At 53.2% G+C, this 22,501-nt stretch overlaps 1 protein-coding gene across 7 annotated transcripts in view; it reads right to left on the bottom strand.

Annotated features, from left to right (window-relative positions):
* The window catches only part of BCOR (BCL6 corepressor), a 126,203-nt gene that overhangs the window by 29,344 nt on the left and 74,358 nt on the right, over window positions 1–22,501 (bottom strand). For 2 of the 7 annotated variants that reach the window (XM_053579815.1, XM_053579812.1), the window contains exon 1: window positions 18,483–19,228. The exons of 3 other annotated variants lie outside the window; for them this stretch is intronic. The gene's annotated coding sequence lies outside the window, so the exon portion shown is untranslated. Of the gene's footprint in view, window positions 1–18,482; window positions 19,229–22,501 lie in introns of those variants that run through there. 2 more of the 7 variants (XM_053579816.1, XM_053579813.1) reach the window with 1 other exon arrangement.

The following is a 22,501-nucleotide window of genomic DNA, read 5'->3' on the forward strand; positions in this document are numbered from 1 at the left end:
GGACTGGCCACGGCATTTTTCCACGGGACCCAAACCTGGGTGTGAAGTAAGTGGTGCACAGATCATCCGGGGAACTTTTCTTTCCCTTCCCTCACACACCCACCCACACAGTTTCCGAAAGCCCAAATGTTCCCTAAGTTGACACATTTCCTTTGTTAGCAGGAAAAAAATATGCAAATGATTGCTTTTACACTTTAGCACATGGAGCAGACTGCCAGGTGGGTTGGGCTGGAGGCACCCAGTCCGGTCCGGTGAGGGTGAGGGTCCTGGACTCCTCTGCAGGAGTGACCGAGGGTAAGGGTGGGTGAGCACCCAGGAGGACTGAATCTAAAAGCCAGGCTCTCCTTGAGCGTTCCTTTGTCCTAGGTCTTTTGTCCACCAGCATCCCCAATCGGCCCCCATCCATAGAACAACGTCTGTTAATCAAAATCCACACGCACGGACACACCATGCATAGTTAGAGCTCAACAATGAAGCTGGAAGGAAAGGGCCAGGGAAAGAGGCAGAAATCTGCAGAGATGCGTCAGGCATGGTGGGCTTCTGAAAAGCTATTTCCCTAGGAAGTCAGTCTCTGTCTTCAGATTGGGATGTTTCCAAAGGGCTAACCGTAGCACCTCAAAAAGACTGACCTGGGTGGTGTTGGAGGGAAGGTTCTGAGGGAGCTCATGAGCTTTTCTTCCACCCTCCAAATATACAAATTAAGTGTGGAAGGCCACCACTAGTGCTGGGCAGACCACAAAGCACATTCAAGGCAGTGTCCCCTCCCCAATCCCTACCACCCTTTCTAACAAAAGGAAGTCATTCTGGGTGGCCTGATAGAGAAAGTGGAACATCATTCCTTGGTGTCAGTGTGTCCTGCTCATTGGGCTTACATTTGATAAAATATGGAAATGACGGGCGGCGCCTGTGGCTCAAAGGGGTAGGGCGCCTGCCCCATATGCTGGGTTCAAACCCAGCCCTGGCCAAAAAAAGGAAAAAAAAAAAAAAAAAGGAAATGACATCAGGGGTAAAAGGGCAGCCAAATCAAACCCCCAAGAAAAGATGAGGAAAGAAGCATGTGCCTAAGGAACCTCAATCTTTTGGTGTCCTCATACTTAGAAACTGGCTCCCCTTGTTTCAAACAAGCTGCCTCCTACACCTCCTTTAGCAGTCACCTTGTAAAAAGGGCCTGGACTTGGGACAGGTGACTGCAGCTTAAATGGAACTGGAACCACTGGGTTCTCCCCTCCTCTAGGGCTTCTCCCCTTCTCTAGGGCTCATCCTTCAGGGCTTTCAATATTAATGCTGCACAGATAAATGACACCAGCCATCAGAATGAAGTGCTCTCACATGCACAGGGTCAGGTGGAGGGTGGAGGCCAGGAGTGCGTTTCAGCATCATCTGCGTGTGTGTTGGGAGGGGAAGACTGGGAGTCAGGACTAAACAAAAAAGCAAAAGGGGGTACGTTGTTAGATCCTGCTGTGGACTATACACACACACACCTTAAGATCTTTAGCTGCCCCATGAACTTTTTGTGAACTGTTTAAAAAGTGGTGGTCTGTTGAACAAACAGCGGCGCCACTGCCAGCCATAATTTCATTGCAACAAGCTAAATACTTTTAACTCTTCAGGTTCCTGGCCAAAGAGTGGAGAGGAAGGGGCCAATAAGCAATGGCCCTTCCTGGCAGAAGGCCTTTCTACTTCCTGGGTGACAATCAAAAGCAGCCCAACCCCTCAGCAGAAACATCCTCTCAGCAAAGGCCATACTGCTGACAACAAGCCATTAGTGAAGAACAGGGATTACCATTACCTGCCCTGACTTCTCAGGGATGCATAACGAAGGGGACACTGGGGTAAGAAACAAATAGACTGAGAGGCAGAGCTATAGTGACTCTCATCTTACCCTATTTCTAGAAGCTGCTGTTTAAATAGCTGGGGCCTTATTCTACCTCTAAGGCAAAGTGCTTCAAAACTGACTTTATTGGGCGGCGCCTGTGGCTCAGTGGGTAGGGCACCGGCCCCATATACCAAGGGTGGCGGGTTTGAGCCTGAGCCCTGGCCAAACTGCAACAACAACAACAAAAATAGCTGGGCGTTGTGGCGGGCAACTGTAGTCCCAGCTACTAGGGAGGCTGAGGCAGGAGAATAGCCTAAGCCTAGGAGCTGGAGGTTGCTGTGAGCTGTGATGCCACAGCACTCTACCAAGGGCGATAAGATGAGACAGTCTCTTAAAAAAAAACAGACTTTACTGACCCTTGGTGGCAGGACATGGTGGAGAGGGTAAAATGATCTGAATCAATGACAAATACCACCTCAAAGCACTACGCAACTATATATGAAGCTCCCTGGGGTCTTATTTTTCAGCACCCCCCCCTTCTTCCACATGCAGGCTACATTTCCAGAAGTGCCAAGATGTGTGAAGTCACTCATGAAAAGCACTTTACAAGCACCAACCTGTTTCTAGTGTGAGCTGCTAAGCTGCACTTTGGCTCTGGGTTTTAACCCTTTTTTCTAGTAGTGGAGAAAAGTGGGCAAAGATTTGGGATAGACATGAAGAGGAAAGCTGGCTGAAAGAAGAGTTCAAACAGGGAGGGTGTACAGTCTCTGAAGAGCAGCCTGGGCACTGGAGTGGCTGCCTGCTCAAACTCCCAGTTGTAAGGGGTCTCCAGCTCTTAGTGCAGTGGCAACTGAAAGCACAGGAGAGCTGGGGTCACCCTCAGTAGTCTCTGAGCAGTCATTTCTCCCGAGGTAAGGGTTATGATTAGAGTACCTCGGCTTGGTCTGAGCACTGCGAAGAAAGAACTCATTGGCAGAACAGGGTCAAGGGACCGACATTAGGAGCTGTCACTCCAACCTTGGCATCCCTAAGTAGGGGCACAGCTATGAAAAGATGTGAGGGGGCCAAGCAGCACCCACTGCCAGCATTTTCCTAATTCCAAGTATAAGCACACCATTGTGGACTGAGGAAAAGGACAGAACACTTGCTCTTTCTTTAAAGGCAATGTACTCTTACAGACCACAAACAGCAGGATGAAAGGAAGGAACAGTGGCCATGAGAAGCTGGAGGTGTGTGAAGAAGGGAGGGGAGGCAGCATCAGGCCACTTTTCACTGCCACTGCCCTTGAGGTGGCTATCAGTTCAAGTCTGCACATAAAGCTTGCCAAGTGGTAGTGGCAATATGAAAAGCATTACTACCAAACCACCACAACTCATGGCTCCCTGCTCTCCATGCAGGTGGCTCATCTTAAGAGGTTTTTCCTAAGTTCCTCTAGGTTTGCCCAGAGGGTCCCTCTCTCTAGGCTTCCCTTGGCTCACCAGGCAATTACCCAGTTAGTGGCCAGGAGGACTCAATGAGTTTGCAAGGACTTCAGCAAAGGGAATGGGCACACGAGGTGCATGAAGTGAAGACCGGGAGAAAGCAGGAGCAAACTTCACGTGTCCCTCCTGCTGGATGACCATATAGGATTCAGGGATCCCAGCTAGTGTGCTAAGCTCCTCTGTGGGCTGGGGACCTCTTCAAGCAAAGGGCCTTGCTACTGCATGGTTGGTTCCCTGTGGGGGTCATTCAGGAAGAACACAGTCACCACAGCCTCCCAGCTCCCACCCTCACCCCTGCTGTGTCTTATGGGCAGGTGGCTGAACTTCTCCAACCTTGGTCCCCTCTGTAAATGTTTGGCACTGTTTTCCAGAGGATTAAGCTGCACTACGGACTTGAGTTTTCTTTTTTCTTTTCTTTTTTTTTTTTTTGCAGTTTTGGCCGGGGCCGGGTTCAAACCAGCCACCACTGGTATATGAGGCTGGTGCCCTATTCCTTGAACCACAGGCACCGCCCCCAGACTTGAGCTTTGCTTGACAATAGCTGGTGCTGGCCACACATGACCCTGTTAAATAGCATTGGACTCCACTAAACATATGATAGAACCCCCCAGAATGGCTACATAGTTGCTTTCAAGCAGCACCACCCCATAGTGGGAGAAGACTGAGGCAAGAACACAGAAGGGGCCAAAACAGGAAGGTGTGACCTTCAGCAGAGTTTCATAGATTTCACAGAAACTCAAAGCAAACCATGCCAGCTCTAGGCACGAAGACTGCAGACTGAGTCACAGCAGCGCTGTGCTCCTAGTGTCAAGAAAGGGAGGGGCAAAGACATTCCTATTTTAGGATATGTGGGGGGGGGGCTGTGTGGGGGTGGGACATGAAAAGGAAAAGCTTTTCCGGATGTGCAGTGTTTCTGTGTGTGGATCCTACTGGGCTGCTTTCTGGGATGTTATGCAGCTGGGCAGTAGGAGACCCCAAGGCTGCCCCCCAGGTCCCAGAAAGGCAGGGCTCCAGGTTTTCAGGAGTGTGGTCCAGGGAGGTCACTGACCTGGTGCCAACAAGCCTCCACCTCACCTTAAACCTCCCATATCCGACCCCCTTCCCCCCGTGGTTGTTGAGGTGGGATAGGAAAGAGTGATCCAGCTGCCCAGGTACTGTCTCTGGGCACACTCTCAAGCCACAGTCTCCAGGCACGTCCCCACCCACTACACCAAGTTTTGCATTAGTAACAGAATGGGGGGAGGAAGATGGGAAACTTGCCCAGCCCTGACCTTTTGAGCACCCAGAACCTTCCCTGCCTCCTCTGGTGGCTGTCCGGATGGCTATCTGGGTCAGAGCGGAAAGGATAGCCCCCCAGCCAGGAGTGAACTTGGCCGCGCGGCAAGGAAGAAAGGGGGAGGGGCGTCCCCTCCCGGTGCTGAGCCGCCTCAGCCCAGAGCACGATCAGTCGGCAACAAAGGGATTTTCTCTCCCACCTCACACACCCGCGCTGCTCGGGGGTTGCCTGCCCCTCCTCGCGGCTCCTTCGCCACAGAGGTCCCAGCGCCAGGCCCGCGCCACGGAACACACCCACACCCTTGTTACGCGCCCCCGCCGGGCCTTCCAGGAACTTGAGCAGTCTCGCTGGGAGGCGGCCCGACCTCCCCAATCCCTGACCTTACTTAACCCCTTGGACTCTGCGGCCTGGAACGCTCCTCTCTGGTCCCTCTTCCTGAGCCCTAGCCACACCTTCTATCCCCGCCACTGCATCTCTGACAAAAAGAAACTTTGGGTGGGCGCAGGGAGAACCTGGGATAACCTGAAACTAAGAGGGAAATGTAGCCCAGCCCACCCCGGGAATCGGCACTGCAGACCCTTCCTCACATCGTTCTGGGTTCCCTTCCCATCAGACTAGAGAGCTGGCTCCTCTGGACCCCTCCCCTAGAAAGAGGTGAGCCAAGGGAAGACAACCCTAAGGAGGGGGCAAGTGGGGAGTTTGGGGGAGGCGGTGCACCTATCCGAACAGGGTTGCCACCACACATCCCTCTCTTTCAGACAGAGCCACAGCCGCGGAGGTCAGGCGCCCCCACCTCTCCAGCTCACAGACCAATGGACACTTAACATTATCCCTGATGGCCAGTCCAGGCCACGGGGTACCTTTTTGTTCTTTTCACTTTCCTCTTACGTGTAGCACAACCACATCAGGAGCCAGGAACCCAGTGTGTATTCAAGATGGGGGGAATCTAGAAACAGGTGTCCCTCAACAGGAGGCCACCCAGCACCAAAAACCTAAATAGAAAGCCAGGAATCCCCCCACTCTCTCTTTCCCCTAAAAAAAAGAAAAAAAAAAAAAAAGAAAGAAAGAAGCCCCACATGCCCACCTTGGTCTGGTTCCCCACAGAGCTGAGTCCCCACTTGAGCGTCTACACAACCTGGGGGCAAATCCAGAATAAATGTTCCACACCACCCCTCCAAAGGCCATGTCAATGCACTTTTGTTTCCACCAGGGCTTTGCAGGAATAAAACACATTTAATGTTGCTACTGCTCCCCCCCACCCCCCCACCCCGAAAGGAACAAGCTATACCATGAGGCTAGTAACAGCTATCATTAATCTACATAGGAAGCACAAAGGAACTTCTAACACATAAAAGATAGGTAAAATGCAGAGGTCCTGCGAGTTCCTTGCTGATTGTACAGAGCCTGGGAGTCCCAGGAAGGCTGGGAATGAGGGTAAGAGGAGGAGAGGGGATCCCACTTTCTTTACAAGGAACAATAGGAATCCCATGTCTGCTACTCAGTCTTGGAACTCAGAGCACCCAAAACAAAGCCATGGAACAACTGTGGTAGAGATGGGGGCCCATGAATTTTTGTAGCTGTTCAGAGCTTAATTACTCCTCCTTGATCCATGGGACTAGACATGACACCACCAAGGTTAAAATGCCCTGAAGAGTGCCGAGCAGATGTGAGTGAGCTGGCAGACGCGCAAATGAGGCCTGCCTCGGAGCACGATAACAAGTGACTAATACATTGCATATCGTTGAAAGAAAATTATTTTTCTCTAATTTGCATTTGCTTGGGGGAAAAAAAGCCAACCCGAGTCCCTCCTCACAAGCACAAGTCTAATCCTAGAAATACAGACCGGCTGCTTTAAGAGAGCTGGAAGGAGGGAAAGACTGCCAGTGTTTTGGCGTTACAGGCTTGTTTATCTTTCCGCCTTTCCTCCAAGGCGCAACTCGTTTTGCAAGCAACATTCCTACAGAAAATGGCACACGTCATAAAAAGAGACCAATTTATAGAACTGGCACTGAAGTTCATGTATCACTCCAGAAGCATCTTCCAGCTCCCCACAGGGAACCCAACTAGATGGAGAAGTCCATGTTAGAACTTAGAGGATAGACCTGTGGGTGAGGGGGTCAATTAACTAAATTTGCAGGTATCATACAATCTGTATACTCCAGAACCAGTCACATAGAAGGGCAGGATACAGATTTAAGTTAGACGTAAATGATTCTCCAAAACCCAAGGCACCCAGGGGCTAGGGTTTAGAAGGCTTCAACCTTGGGATTCCTGGGGGAGGGGAGATTTTTACACCTAGTTCGCCACAGGCCAGCCCAGAGGCAACCCAACGGTCTTGGCTGTCAAAAGCCACCTGCTTGGGCCAGCCATGCACCTTCAGGACTGGCAGAGTGGGTGATTGCCACCACCAACTGCTCTCCCTCCCACCCTCTCTGCAGGGCCTGGCAGGGTACCAGGAACTCAAAGAAGGCCTGTGGCTGTGGGCATCCAGTTGATGAAGTCAGAGTGGGTGGTGCTGCGGGCAGACCTCAGAACTGCACCTTTGCATTCTGCAGCTGAAGGCAAATGCGCTCTTGAAAATGAGAAGGCTTACAGGGAAGGGATATGGGCAATCAAAAGCCAATCTGCACCCCTTCCTTTGAAATATACCCCCCCTTTGGGTCCTGAACCTACACACTTGCCATTTCCAATCTGGAAATAGTGCTGAGCGCACAGAACATAGCACCCGCCTGTTTTTAACTTGTCTGAATAACAGGGCCATTTCAGAGGGGAACAACAGCCTTCAGAGCCTCTGCAATTTCCAGAAAGCATTCAGTTAATAACACATTCTTTCCAACAAGCTTACTTAGGGCTGAAAGTTATTTTCCCAAATCTCAAAAAAAAAAAAAAAAAAAAAACTCTGTCATGAGCAGCTGAGGACCCAGGTCCATGGCTCCTGGCTAAACCCATACAGATGGTGACAATCACTGCCCCATGGGCCTTCTACCACCTCTGCCTCACCACCAAGTTCCCTAAACCACAATACATACAAACCATCCGGCACCCCACCCCAATCCTGGGAAGTCATGCAGATGTGTGCTGGGGGTGGGGGCAGGGCGCTGCACAGCTTTCTCTCATCTGAGGACAAGCTGGCCAGAAAGTGTTCACCACCTCTGCAGCTCCTCCGTGGGCATGCATAGTGCGCGCTTTGTGTAAGTGCTGAGGAGGCGCAGCGCTGCTCGCGCGCCAACAGCTGTCACATTATTTGCACTCGCTGTAAACAGCCTTCACATTCCCCCCTTGCCACATAGTTAAAGCCAGACTAACAATCCACAGTTAGAGATCAAACCAACAACAGCAGCATTGTGTCTGCCTTCGCACCAAGCCCAGCAGCTGGCAGGTTTCTCCGGAACAAGGGACCCCGTCTACCCCCACCCCTCCAGGCTCTAACCAAGGCTAGCCAAGGAAGCATGCGTTTGTCAGCGCTGTTTGTTAAAGCAAAAAAGCACCGCCATTTCGCAGAGATTCAGCCCTCACCCAGAGTTTGCTCCTTCTGGTAGCCTGGAGAAGCATCCTGAGAATGAAAGTTGTTGAGACTCCCAAGGTTGGTTTCTTTTCTTTTTTTTAAGACAGAGTCTCAAGCTGTCACCCTGGGTAGAGTGCCCTGGCGTCACAGCTCACAGCAACCCCAAACTCTTGGGCTTAAGCGAGCCTCTTGCCTCAGCCTCCCAAGTAGCTGGGACTACAGGCACCCGCCACAACGCCCGGATGTTTTTTGTTGCAGTTGTCATTCGTTTTTTCAGGCCTGGGCCCCGTTCAAAACCTGCCAGCCTCTGTGTATGTGGCTGGTGCTGTAACCACTGAGGTATGGGCCACGCCCCAAGGTTGGTTTCTATGTTCACTAAGTAGGGGCTGGCCTGCCTTGCACCTCCCCAATGCCATGTTACTGAGGCCAGGCTGATCTGAGCTTTCTGCAGCCCGAAGAAGAATATCTCTTGTCTTTCAGAAATTGCCCAAATCATTGAATACTTACTGGTCGCCCCAGTGATCAAAATGTCTCCTTTATGATTTTTGGTTAAGTTGAACATTTCCATAATTGTCATTATTAGTGCAAATTACACGCCTAATCGGTCCTTAAATAGATTTTAATTAAATAAGCATACAAGGCTCATTTTATGACTTAAGAAAGGCATTACTTTTCGTTATAAACTTTCCACCAGGATATAGAATAACGATAGTAGACAAATACTTATTCTTTGAAAATCACCAATAACCAATGGGCAAAGTATCATGAGACAGACCCTGTTTTACCTTCTGGAATGGAAACTAAGACCAGACATATTATAGCTCCACAACTTTCCTCCTGGGATGGGAGAGGGGATTTCTTCCTCCAAAGCAGTACTTCTGTCTTCTGTTTGGCCAGTTGAAATAACCCCCAAATGCTACTTTTCTTTACCCATTTGATGAGATTTCTCCAACTAGTCTCTTCTAAAGACCACTCCTTCCCACCCCCATCTGTTTTCCACCCCTTAGTCTGCTCAGAGTCATGGTACAAAGCAGGCAGGCTGTGCTTGTTAATGCTGTGTAAAATGCTGTTAATAAAATAATAAATACAAAGGATGGAGGCTGCTGGTTCCATGGATGTTTTGACTGGAAATGCCTTGGCACTTGTCATGTGTTTATGGGAGGGCAGACAACTCTAGGATTTACATAGTTTGGACATTTCTGTACTTCATTTATTCTTTCCTAAATGACGTAGACCTCAAGCTATTTCAAGTTTGCATTTGTACAGAACTGTTAAATGCCTAGGAGTTTCTCCAATTAAACTTAAGTTTTAAATCAGACCCAAAGCTGGAACATTCACTGACTGTGCCAACTCCACCCTCAGCCTCAGTTGCTGGAGAAAACAAACACCCTAGAAAACAATCCTTAGTCCTCAAGCTCTCCCACCTTTACCCCCCTCGGAGGGCCCCAAGGGCAAAGGTTAAGGCGTCACCGGATTCCAGGCCAGGCCCAGGCTGCACACTGTGGCAATCATCCCAGTTAGATGCATCCTGTCCATACACTGCCTCTGAAATAGTGTGCTGGGGTGGGGTGGGGGGGCAGGGGGCGGGGGGTGGGTATTGCTGGCCTGGTAAAACCTACTGTTCTCAAAACAATGTCAGCAAAGGCTGTAAGGCATTCTTTAGAGAGGGACCAGGGATTCGTGCCTACTGAAGCTCTTTCAGCACAAAGGCTTTTAGGGGAAGAAGGGAAAAAGAGAGAGGAGGAGGGGAGAGGAGGAGAGAAAGGGAGGGAGGGCTCCTGTTTCAGAGCAGGCATCCCCTGAGAGTCAAGAACCAAGTGTAGCTTCAATCAAATGCTGACTTCCCCTCTGGGAGTCGAGTAAGAAACCTGATCACAGTAGCTTACTACCGGCCTGGATCCATACAGGTCTGGTTTTCTTCTCATGCTAGTAATTTTTTTAAATACATATCGATATAAAAGAAGCAATCCCTGGCAGACTTTATTGAAAACCACACTGAGCCCTCATAACATCCGGACTTAATCCCTATCAAACAAACCACAGCCCCTCTGGCCTCTGCAGCAGGCTATACCACCTCTTACCTCTTCCAACCAGGTCTTCTCTCCACTCTAGCTGCTGCTATTCCCTCCCTGAAAATAATGCTAGGAAGACTTGTCAAAGAGCACCTAGATAATGGTTCTGAAATCAATTCCTAACGGTCCTATCTAGAGAAAAAAAAAATCCAGGTCCTTTCATATGGAATCCTTTAAAAGGCAGAATGTAAAGAACTGTTAACAAAGGGAAAGCAGAACCTACAGAGGTGGACCTGGGGAAATATCTTTGGAGAGGAGCTTTAACCTGCATCCTTGGGTCCCAGGACACTGACCTAGCAGGTCGGGGTGGGGGGTGGGGTCTCAGAGAATACTATCAGGGGCAGCAGGGAATGGAGGATCAACCTACATGAACAAGACCAGTCATTCAAAGCAATTGTTAATCCTTGGGGCCTACTATGTGCCAAGTATTCTACTTAGATCCTAAAGGTGGATAATTATTCCCAGTCTTACAAATGAAGAAACTTACTGAGGCTCAGTGGCCATAAATAACTTGCCCTCAAGGTCACACAGCTAGTAAAAATGGGCCATGGTCAAACTCAGTCCTGGAGTTGTGGAGAGGAGCCAATTATTGGTCTAGTTGTGCCATCTGAAATCCTTGTTTTCACCTACTGTCTCCTAGAAGAAATGCAAAACAGGTATGCTGGGCCTAACGAAGCAAATATGGTGTAAAGAGTGTTTAACACCTAAGTTTATCCATCTACACAATGAGCCTTGAACCCAGTTTCTCCTACATCCAGTAAACTAACTCTTTGTCCACTGAAGGCTTCACAGTTTCCCCCTACATTCTACAAATCTCCCCACAATGAAATGCCCTGGTGTAAGACCAATGCTTCTAACAAGGTTACAATTTCCTTTCCTCCAGTATCCCAGGACAGTAAAGGGTAGGTGGGTTGGCTACTCTCAGGCCTTTTATCAAAGTACTGACAGCTGATACTAGGAGCAGGCTTGACACTCCAGTTTTGTCACAAAGAGGTAAACCAAATTATCTAGAATGAGCAAAAGTCCTTTGGAAGGAGTTCCTTCACCAATCTCTCCTAGGGTTTAAACGAAGAACTCCAGACACCAAAGTAGGGTAGGAGAGGGAATTAAGATATAAGGAAGAGGCAGGCAAAATGCCCAGCCCTACTGGACCACCCTAGTGTTCCCACAAAGAGCCAAGCAGAGGTGAGGCATGTATCTTTGCTTTTCCCAATCTTTCATCCCGTAAGTGCTGAGTCCAACATCCCTTCTCCACTCCATCCTGAATTTGAAATCTGCTCCGGTAACTACCAACGTCCGACGCCCCAGCCACCACGGTTGAAGGCCGCCTCTGGCTCAGCTCTGGTGGGGACAGGTTGGGGCGCAGACATTCAGTTGCCCCTTCGGGCTCCCCGGACCGGCTGCTCCTCCCGATGCCCAAGCTCCAGATGTATGACAGGGACCTGCGGCGCGACCTGGTAAGCAAAGGCCTAGGCAGGAGAAACTGAGGAGCTGCAGCGGCGCAGGGCAGCTAACCCTACTCGCCAACCGAACACACCCCCGCGGCTCGGCCGCCGCTGGCTCTGGGCTAGTCCTTTGCAAGTGCCTTTCTTTCTCTTTTTTAAACTTTACAGTCTTGGAAATCGGCCTGGTTTCCAGCCCTGCACCCCCACCCAACTCGGGGAGGGCTTCCCAACCCCTTCCGGGAGGAGACCCCCAACCTCCCGACCCAGGGAACCACTAGACGGCGCCCCGAGCAGACACCTCCCACCCCACCCCTGCCTACTTAGGCCACCTGGCGCGCGGGCAGCTTCCCAAAGCTATCGCCGTCCAGCCGAGATTGGGACCGCAGCGTCCCAAGGGGAACTCCTCAAAGCCCCAACCGACGCGTTCTGCCCGAACTCGTGCGCACCGCACCCTACGCGTTCGCGTTCTCTCTTAAAGGTCTAAGCTTCCGGAAGGGAGTTGGGGGAGAGAGCAGAGCAGTAAGGGGGAAGGGCTGCCTTTTTTTCCGATCCAAGTTTTTGGTGTCCCTGGCACGATTGTAAGCGCTGGGACAGAACAATAGAAATGGGGGGATAGCCGGAAACGGTGCAAGAAGACCCCAATAACCCTATAAACCTCCCTTACCCGGCGCCATTACTATTAGCATTGAAAGACCCACAGTGCCTTCAATTCAATAGTGCCTTTTTATAACTTTTTTCCTAAACATGTCCCTCTCCCCACATTATAAAATCACAAGGGCAAAGATTGCCCTCAAAGTTGTGACCTCCCGAAGCTCTAGGGCCTCTCACCTGCTTTGCCCCTGGCGCCCTGACCTGGCTCACCCCCCCACCCCCCAACAGTTCCCCGGGTTTGCACCTAGACAATAAATTTAGTTTAATTTAGCTTCCGGTCTTTAATTTTAGCAGGTCTCCTTTTTGCATGCAAATCAATATGGCAATTACCATCTAAAAGCTCGCCCAGCCCCGGGTCAATGTAAATTGATCATTGTCCGCCTTCCACAAAATAACACCGGGAGTCTGTGGTGCATAATGAGATTATACTGGAAACTGTCTTTTAGATCACAAATTATATTTTATGCTGTCAGGATCTTCTTCGAGTGGACTTCTCCGCTCGTCTAAGGAGTCGAGCTGAGCCTATGGGTGCTGCCTGGGGAGATTTGGCTTAAAAACGAAGTGGAACCACTGCTTTTGAAACCCTCCATTGAGAGCGCACGGAAATGAGTTTGCACCCCCGGGGGGGGGCTCTACATAAATATCGGAGAAAAGCATCGTTAAGGAACTCCACCCAACAAAAAGGCATACATCCCTTCCCGGTTGCCGACAAGCAGAGAAAGCCGTCGGGCAGGGTTGGAGATCAGTTGGGCGCCACCAGCCTAGTGCTCCAACCAACATAGCCCGGTCACCACGCGGGCGGAATAGGCCATTCACTCCGACCCTGGCGGCTTTTCCTCCTGGCTCTGCCATCTAGGCCTCAGACGAGCGGCAGGACTTGGGAACAGACGGAATCCCGTCCACCATAAACACTGGTGAAGAAGCCGAGGCGGCCGAGGCCTCCCTACCACGCTCAGGGGAGGCCCCCACCAGGTCCTCCATAAGATAGGAGGGAGCTATGATGCAAGGAGAAGGTCCAATCTTCATCGACAGCCCTAGATTCTCACCCCTTGGCTGTCCCTAGGGCACGGGTGTGACCCCAGGGCCTAACAAAGGGCCTTTAGAGCTCCTTTCGTCCTCGGGCCAGTTGGGGGAGGGGTGGGACGCAGCTGCATAGATGGACCGAGGCGGTTTCCCACCCCACCGCACCTAGCTGGGTCGGGCAGACCCGGCGCCCTCGAGGAAACCACCAGGGTGGCATTGTCACGGCTGCGGGGAGCTCCTGAGGACTGTCCCGCGCTGCCTGCGAGCCTCCTGCCCAGCCGGCGGGCCCAGCCCTGCCCCGCCCGGCCCGGCCCGGCGCGGGCTCCACCCAAGTGCAGTCTTCTCTATAAAAGCTGGAATTCCCGGCTGGGCTTAGACAAAGAGGGACCGCAGCAAATCGACGCCGCAGGCAAACTAAACCCCAGCCCGAGTTTACGTGAGCGTCTGGGGTCACAGAGGCGCCTGCTAATCCACCCTACACAGGCAGTCCGCCCCGGCTTGGTCTCCTCCAGAAAACAGAAAAAAAAGCATACCAAAATGAAAGCATACCTCCCCTTTATTTCTCCCAGAGGCCACACTTCTTCCGGTCTTGTCTTTTCTAGTCCACTAGGCCCTGCTCAACCTTAGGGAACAGCACCTCAGCAGTGCAACATCCAATCCTCCTAATCACAAAGTGGAAAACTGCTCCTTTCCCCTTCACTATCCAGCCACTCAAGGTCAAGAACTCACAATCTCTTTAGAAAGCCTCCCACCTGCACAACCACAACCCCCTGCCCACCCCAACTCACCCCCACAAGGTTAGCAACTGACCAGAAGTAATCCTAGTTAACTGAGAGCCATCCACCCTTTCGGCTACATGCTTGACCCTCAGTTTCATTCTGGCTAAAGACATTATTTCCTAGTGAATAAGTGTGTGAATTTGGTTGTGTGGCCCACAGTTCCATACCCACGACAATCTCACACGGTAGTCTCACATGTCAGTAAAGTCTCCATTAGGCACTCAGGAGTTTTTGTTATTCAGCTTGTGTATCTAAGCAAGGATGTATGCATTTGAATGCTTTTTGTGTTTCCAAGTGACCCTCTTCACACCTTTAAATGGGCTATTGTCTCTGGAACGCCCTTACAGAAAATTCTGCCCCAGTTTCTAGTACTACAAAGTCTGAGATTTTTCTTAGAACTTCGACATACATCTCTGTATTTGCATACTCATGTTTACATTCCCCTTGGCCAGTTCTTTATCTCTGATGTATCTCTTGTTCCATTTGGACTTCCAAGCCCAAGTGTCTTGATTTGTCTCAGCACATGTCATTCAGGAGCACATCTTAATCTGAGCATTCCTACTACTTACATTCTTCTTGCTTTGCCTATATAATGTGGCTCATTCCCAGGCCAGACCAGTATGAATTTGCAGTTGAAATGTAAATAGAAGATCCCATAAAAGAACGGGAGAGGAGGGAGAAGAAGACAGTGGAATGTTAGTATTGAGTCAGTTATGTGTAGGGTAATGCATTCACCAATTTCAAGCTCCAGAAAGAACTATACAAATGTCTACAGAGTTGTATTAAAAATTTTAGGGCAATTCCATGTTAGCTTCATATATGTGTATACAAATGCTGCATTTTCGTAACACACCAATGTCCAACTCCTGTTTGGAGGGTGTATCTCTGCTTATATCTGATCCTAACTCCCCACAAGTTAACAGTGTGTCGGTTTATATAAACAACTCAAGGACCACTCTGCGCTCTCCAATGCATACCTGTACACACTGGCCTGGCATTTCAGGCTCAGGTTCTTAGTCTGCAGGAGCCTGAGGCCCCACCCTGCCACAGCTGTATGCAGACCTTCCCATGTGAACACAGGCATGAATTCTCTTTGGGAACATTAAGGTCTACACCTGCATCTCCCAAACTCAGTTCCTAAAGTGAGGGTGCCCATTGTATGTGTCCACAGCTCTCTCATTGAGAAGTACCTGGTCAAACTAGATCATCTGGCAGCAGCTCTTGGTTTGTCTAAGAATCCAGCCTGATGCACCAGGATATGACCAGCACACAGAGAAGAGACAGGAAAACCCTAGACCTAGAATCTGCTCCCTCCCCCACCATGGACTACTTGGCCTCCAGGAATTTCTACTAGATTCTTTGCCCCACTCCCCGTTACACTATCCCTTTGGCCTTTAAAGGGTTAAGGCAAATCCCCGCAGTCTTCTCTCCACCACGCTCACCCGGCCGGTGAGCCCCGCAGGCTAGCTCGCTCACAAGAGTCTGCAGCCCAGACTCCTGTCTCCGCGACCCCCCCCCCTTTTTCAGCCGGGAGGGAGCCTGCATGCTTGTCTAGACCGATCTATCACCGGCACACCAACAACACCCGCGAGAGTCGGGAGACCCTGTCCAGGTCCCCGAGTCCGTACGGTTCACAGCAGACAGAACCTGGGGAGCGTAACGGCGCCTGCGGGTAGGGGTGGGGGACCTTACAGGCGCTGGCCACCCTGTGCGCACCGCAGGTCCTCCCCAGCCCCCTGCGTTCCCACCAACTCGGCTGCCAGGGCACAGTCACAGCTCTGCGCGCTGGGCAGTCCTATTTTTATCTTGTCTAATCCCAAACTGGGCGGGGAACACAGGCGTCGTGCTTAGAGAACAAGAGATAGGCGAGGGAGGCGGGGAGAAGCAGCCAGGCAGCAACGCGAGCTGGAGCGAGTTAAAGACACAGTGGAGGCGACCGCAAGCAGGAAGAAAAGAGCGGGCTGCGCGGCCTCGAAACGCCGCACGCAACGCGCCGCCCCACGAACTTACACTCGCCTCCCCCCAGTCCCTCGCTGACGGCCCCTCCCCACTTTCTAGTGGCGCTCTCGGCAGCCGGGACCGCGGGGCACCGGCCAGTGTGGGAGGCGGAGGCCAGGACAGCCCTGCAAAGGGCTGGAGAGAATCGCTAATGAGCTGTGCGGCCCATTGATCCGGAGAACACTTCCTAATTAACTCTCAGTCACCTACTGGTGACAGCGCCTCAAAGGACAGCGCTGGGGCCAGCTAAGCTCCAGTCCGACCTGCCGGCCGATCGCCGGGCGCCCGAAACCCGCGCGCTCACCCACCACTCCAGGCATTTGCGTGTATGGCGGCGTATACCCGCACACTGAAGGCTAGCCTCAAATTAAACCTGGACAGCATATTAATCATCGCATCCAACCCCCTTTCTCTACGTTGCGAAATCGTGCCCCAAATAAACAAGAGAACCAACACGGCAAAACCCAGACCAGATAACAGTAGGGTGTGGAGAGAGAAGGGCCAAGAAGGGAAGGTATTCCCCAAAGGTCCACGTATAGGAGTCTCCGAGGCTGACAAATAAAATGCCTTCCACACAAGCAATTCTGTTGGCAAAACCGAACCCAACACCTCGTAAGGATTGATTTCGGCTCGCGGTGTCCGTTTCCAGTGCCACAGGAAGTGTCAGATGGCTAGAAATACCCGTCTGTCTGCACTCACCACCCACCACATACTGGGATGGGCCATTTCCTCCTCATTTTTACTCTCAGGCCATTTTAAGGATTTTCCTCCAAGAAGCTACCCCTAGAAGCAAATATCACTACCCCTCCCCTAACCCTCTCAAGAAAAAGGGAAAAAAACAAAAAAAAAATACAACGAAAAACCCTTAATTGCCTAGTCTAGACGAAGCGAAGCTGTGCGAATACCTATTTGAAGCGCGCTGGTTTCTTTTTAAGGTTTGTTTTTAAATACACATAACCCTTCCTTCTTTGCTCTTCCATTCCACCAACCCCCACCCTCCAGACGCCGGCGGTGCGCGCCCTCGCGCGCGGGCACTCACGGCCTCTAGCTGGAGATCGCGGACTTTCTGGAAAAGATTCATTAACAGCAAATTAAGCCTCGCCCGGCCTCGGCCTATATGCGGCCAGACTTGTCAGTCTCCTGGACCCGGGGACGTGCCCACTCAACCGTGCGAGCGGCGGGAAGCCTGTACCACGCGTGCCTCGAGCCGCCCTACTCCTCACACTGAGCCCCAAGGCTCGCTTGTAAACAGCAGGCGCTAGTCGCCGCCGCCTGGAGCCCCCGAGCTGGCTGAAGGTCCGCACCGCTGCCGCCCGCCGGGTCGGAGCGCGGGGCCCTCCCCTCCACAACCGAGGATTGCGCCCTGGTGCGCAAGTTCCCCTTCGCCCAGATCATCCGCGCCGCACGCCCTCCTAGTGGGCCAACTTCCTCTGGCCGCAGACTTTCACACGCCCATCCAGGCTTCCCATCAGACTCCCTGCTGCCCAGCGGAGGGACCAGGTCTCGCCCTCCCCCGCCCTCCTTCCCGCCCCCATCCACCTACCCCCACCCCCGCGCGCGCGCGAGCACATTCTACACCCACCCCCGGGGGCTCATAACTTAAAACCAGCCCCGAAACCTCTGGGGAAGGGGAGGGGGTAACAGATTATAATCTTAAAAGAACATTTACAAAACAAAGCATCTGACCTGACTGGCGGGCTGACCGGCCAACTCTGAACCCCAAGCTCTGTTGGATTTCCTAGTAGTTCTTCTTTTTTTTTTAATCCACGTGATTCGCGCTTTGGGGCACGCCAAGAAAAAACCCGGGACTCCCCTCCAGAGTTGCGCGGCTGCTGGTCGAGCTCGGCTCGGCCCGAGGCGCCTGCCTCACACCCTAGCGCACGCACACGCCGTCGTTCCACTTGGAGGAACCACCGGCCCCCGGAGAGGCGAGACCAGGCGGCGGCAAGCGGCGGCTGGGGTTTTTTGCAGTTCTTTCCCCAGTCGAAAAAGAAAGCAGACGGGAACCCGCCGCCCGCCCCTTCCTGCTCGCGAGCTAAAGCCGAGCCGAGCTTCCCAGCTTCCAGCCCACCATCCCCCTTCGCTCGACTCGTAGCGCTCAGCGGCGATCGCGCTCCCGCGCAGACACAGCCTACAAACTTCCACTCCGCGAACTCCCAGCTCTCCTCCCAGTACCCCCGGAGGCAGTTGGCTCCCCGCCGCGCCCCCTCTCTCCCTGTTGCCCACACAAGGCCTTTTAGGTTGGCTGTAGTCTTAATAACTTATAGCTTATGGAATAAAAACGAAAGCGAGCAAGGCAGCCAAAGGGAAGCGCGAGGCAAAAAGCTTCAAGGGGGTACACGGCGGGAGGGGACCCCGGGGGAGGAGGTCGACTGCAGCCCGCGGCGGGCCCTCCCGCCCGCAGCCTCCCTGGGGAAAGGTGTTTCGGGCACTGACCTGAAATCCCCAGTCGGGGAGTAGCCCGCGGAGCCTGCGATACTGCGCTTTTAAGTTTCCTTCCCTCCCCCCCAGGAGACTCGAGGAGACACGGTGGAGCGGGAGGCGGTTGGGTGGGTGGGAAGAGGTGTGCGAGGCTGGAGGGTGGCGACGTCAACTAGCGAAGAAGCCGGGCCGGAAAAGCGCAGCGAGCAGTAAAGTTTGCGGTCCCCGGCTGCCCGCAGCCTGCTCGCGGCGCCGCGGTCGCTCGCCTCCCTCGCCGTCTGCTGCCAGCCGGTTGCCCTCGGGGTCGGCCTTCCAAGGGGTGGGCTCTGGGCCCGGTGGGGGTGGGGCGGGGCGGGCTCCGAGCCTCCGGGCAGGTGGCGACAGCCCCGCGCGAGCCTCTGGGTTCTTGCAGCTGGACTCGGTGGCCGGGCTCAGCAGCTCCCGCGCCGACGCTGCCGCCCGCGCTCGGGCAGGAGCCCCAGCGCCATGTTGCCGGTTCGCCGCAAGCGCCCGCTCGGGCTGGGTGTGTGTGAGTGTGTGTTGAGTGTTGGCCAAGTCGTCCCTGCGCGGCGACAGCGCGGCTTGGGCTCTCCGCCCGGCGGCTCGCGGGCTCCCCCTCCACCACCGCCGCCCGCCTCGCTCCGGCTTTCAGTCTTGGTCTGCGCTCAGGCGCGTCTCCCCCGCAGCCGCCGAGCTCGGCCCGCGTTCAGTGAGGAGCGAAGCTCTGCCTCACCTTGCCGCTGGGAGCCCGGGCTCCGTCTGCCGCCGCACGCCGCGATCCCGACGCGTCCCCCCTCCCTGGTTCCCTCCTCTTCCTCCTCCTCCCTCCGCCCTCCCTCCCTTTCTCCCTCCCTCCCTCCCAACAGCCGCCTCCCCTCCCCCCGCAGGCGCAGCGCTCGGGCGACAGCCGCCCGCCCGCCGCCGCCTCCAGCTCTCGCAAGTTTGAGCTCTCCCAGTCTCCGCTCACCCTCCGCTGCGTCGCCTCCGCGGTTGGGTTTCGGGAGGGGTGATTTCCTAGGAAAGGTTTGCCCGAGTTTCCTCGGCTGTCATCGATTGCCGGACCGGTGTGTTTTGGCCTCTCAAGGTCCGAAACCGGTACCACTTGGGTGGCGTCCCCCCGCCCCCTGCCCTCCCCTCCCCAGCTCGGGCCGAGTTGGCTGCCTCGCCTGGCCCGGGCGCACGTCCTGGGAGAGCCAGAGACTGACTTGGGCGGCGGCGGCGGCGAGGGCGGCCCGCTGAGCCCGAGCCGAGGGGATGGGGGGCGGCGGGGGCGGCTCTCCTAGCCGCGCGCCGAGACTCCCCTCGCTACCCAGAAGGCCAGTGGAGGACCGCAATTACCATAAAGCGCCTCGCACTCTCCTCAGCCAAAGCTGTCAAACCCCAGCGGCAGGCGCCGCTGCCGCCTCTCGCCACCAGCGCAGCGCTCTCCCGGCCTCGTCCCCTGTGAGACACAGCAGAGCCTAGCCAGAGCGTGTCCGTGCCCACCCCCGCCCCAGATCGCTCCTTCCTCCCGGAGGAGCTCTTTCCCTTTTCGGTGTCAAGAGCCACCTGAAAACACCACCCCGGGCAACAGTGGCTGTTCCGCCCGAACTACTCGTCCGAGTTCCCCGGACGTTTCAATTGTGTGGGAATTGTTTAGAGGCGAGGTGGGGGGTGGGGAAGCCCGCGGAGGCACTGGAGTCGGGTTGGGGGTGCGGTCGGGGAGCGGAGATCCGCCTGAATTTCTCCCAACTCTCGAGCATTTTCACTGTTTGCACCTCAGATGGTTGGAGGGTCTGCCCTGGCCCCTAACCACGGCCTCAGGAGATTATCTCCCGCGTTTTATTTTCCTTGGCAGGGAACAACTTTTGGCTTACACCGGTCGTCCCATAAATTTCCACTCGGTAACGTCGTGCTGATCGGTGCTCTGCAGCGGCGTACAGCCTGCGCCCGCAGGAGTTCAATTCAATTGACACGTATTGAGCTTCTCTAGTGCACTACACGCAGCGCCGGGCGCGGGGTGGGGGGGGGGACAGGGCGGGGACAGGCAAACAGGAGGGGGAAGCGGAGAAGCGAGGTTCCGGCCTCCCCACAGCACAGAGCCTCAAGGGCAAGCCGAGAAGCCCTAGTTCTAGAAGCTGGCGGGAAGGGGTAGAAGTGGGGGAGGGGGTGTCCCAGTCTAACCGCACTCCAGACTGTGGGCCCAGACATCGCGACTAAAGGTGACTCTATTCGACTGCTCGCTAGGGTCTTCTTATGTTTGGAAGGAAGTAAGGTGGCTCTTTCTGCCTAAGGACAAGATGGTGCAGGCTCGATGAGAACATAAATCCGAAATGGAGGTGGCTTGTAATTCCACACGGAAAGTTTTTTAAATGTCCTGGAGTGTCCCCATGCCAAAAATAATCAAAAGCATCTCAAGTTGATTACTAAGTCAAGGTCAAGGCCAAAATCAGCTTTAGCTAGCAGATATTTTCCCTTTAAAAAATCAGACTCACTACTGACTGTGGGGCTGGTATTAGGTGCGATTTTATTCATTCTGTTTGAGTTCTCAGCACATAGTTATAAAAACAGCCCTTCTCAAAGCAGAAGTGAAACATCTTTACCGTTTGAAACCCGAAACTTTGGCAGAATTAAATCTTCATGCTCCAGAGCTGCTTATAACAACTAATGCAAAAGACAGACAAGCAAGTGCCCTCACGAGCAGTGCCCAGCCAGGCTTGGCCTGAGAATGCTTCCAGGACCCTGCCTGCAGAATGGAATGCATAATTTTTTCTTCCTGGTTTTTCTGGGGGTGGATGTCTCTGAAAGCTAACCCAACACATTTTTTTAATCTCCAGTAACAAGCAAAAAGACACCTGGACTATTATGCTGTAAAACTATTTTTTATAAAGACATTTTAGGGCCAGACATTAAAAGTTATTAGACTGAATGCATGCCGAGTTACAGACACAGCTGGAGAAAAGGCCTCTGGTTGTGTGTTGTAGCAACATTTCTTTTGAAGCAAGTGCTTTTATTCAAAACAAGTCTAAAATAACTGGGAAGACTGAAGTTGGGCATTTTTTTTGGAAACTTAACGTGGTTCCAGGCGAAGAGGCCACTGTGCTGCTGCAGGCTGATCTGGAGAACTGGCCTGGGCAAGTGCGGAGCTGTGCCAGGCTCTTCCGGCTTGGTTAGGCCGCACCCGCAGAGACCCTGGCAGGGTGCCCGGCCACCTTCTCTCCCCTCCTTTCATCTCCCCAAATTCTCCCCCCAGGCACAGGCTTTTCCCAGAGATTGGAGTCGCATGTAACCATCCAGAACTTTAGGAAAATCCAGGAACTGAGCTTAGGGCCTGCTGCTTCTCAGAGTCCTGTGGCCTCCCGTGGCTGCGGACAAAGAGGCCTGTTTGTCCAACTTTAAGAGTCTTAGAGCTAAAATGAATGGAGGGGGGTGCTATAAATGTGAAAGGGTGGCAAGGAGGGCTGACTGCTGGAGAAATTTGATGCTGGAACCAAACAGGCCAGTAAATTCACCTTTGACATAATTTGCAGCATTCACACCCCCCTTTTGGGTGAGTCTCACCTCCATGGTATCTTCATCTTTATGCAGGCTGGTAGGATTAAAGGGTTTCTCCTCCATCTCCTAGGGATACATTTTCCAACTCCATGGGATTTTAAAAATATCTTATTAAGGGAGTCCTAAGAGGCATGAGTGTGTGTGGGGGATTCGTGACTCCCTGGGAATAAAAATGTGGGATTTTCCTGAGGTGCCCTAAGGCGGGGGCAGTGGAGTTTACACCTGTTGGCCTAGTTGGTTGAAATTGTTTTGCAGAAGAGAAGCAGAAAGCTGTTGAAAGGCAGTCCCATCTCATGTCCCCACTCAGGATGGGGCTCTGGGAACAAGAGATACCGCAGGCCCTGCAGTGTGTGCTGGCAACTGGCCCTTCCCCATCTCCCTCCTCCTCTGTCTTCCCAGGAGTCCCTCAGGAGCTGACCTCCCCCCTTCCCAGGTAGCTACATCCAGCACTCAGTGAGGGGAGGATTTCAATGAAAACAAAGAAGGACAGAGTGCATGAG

This window comes from Nycticebus coucang, chromosome X (genome assembly GCF_027406575.1).
Source record: "Nycticebus coucang isolate mNycCou1 chromosome X, mNycCou1.pri, whole genome shotgun sequence".
Taxonomy (NCBI): Eukaryota; Metazoa; Chordata; class Mammalia; order Primates; family Lorisidae; genus Nycticebus; species Nycticebus coucang.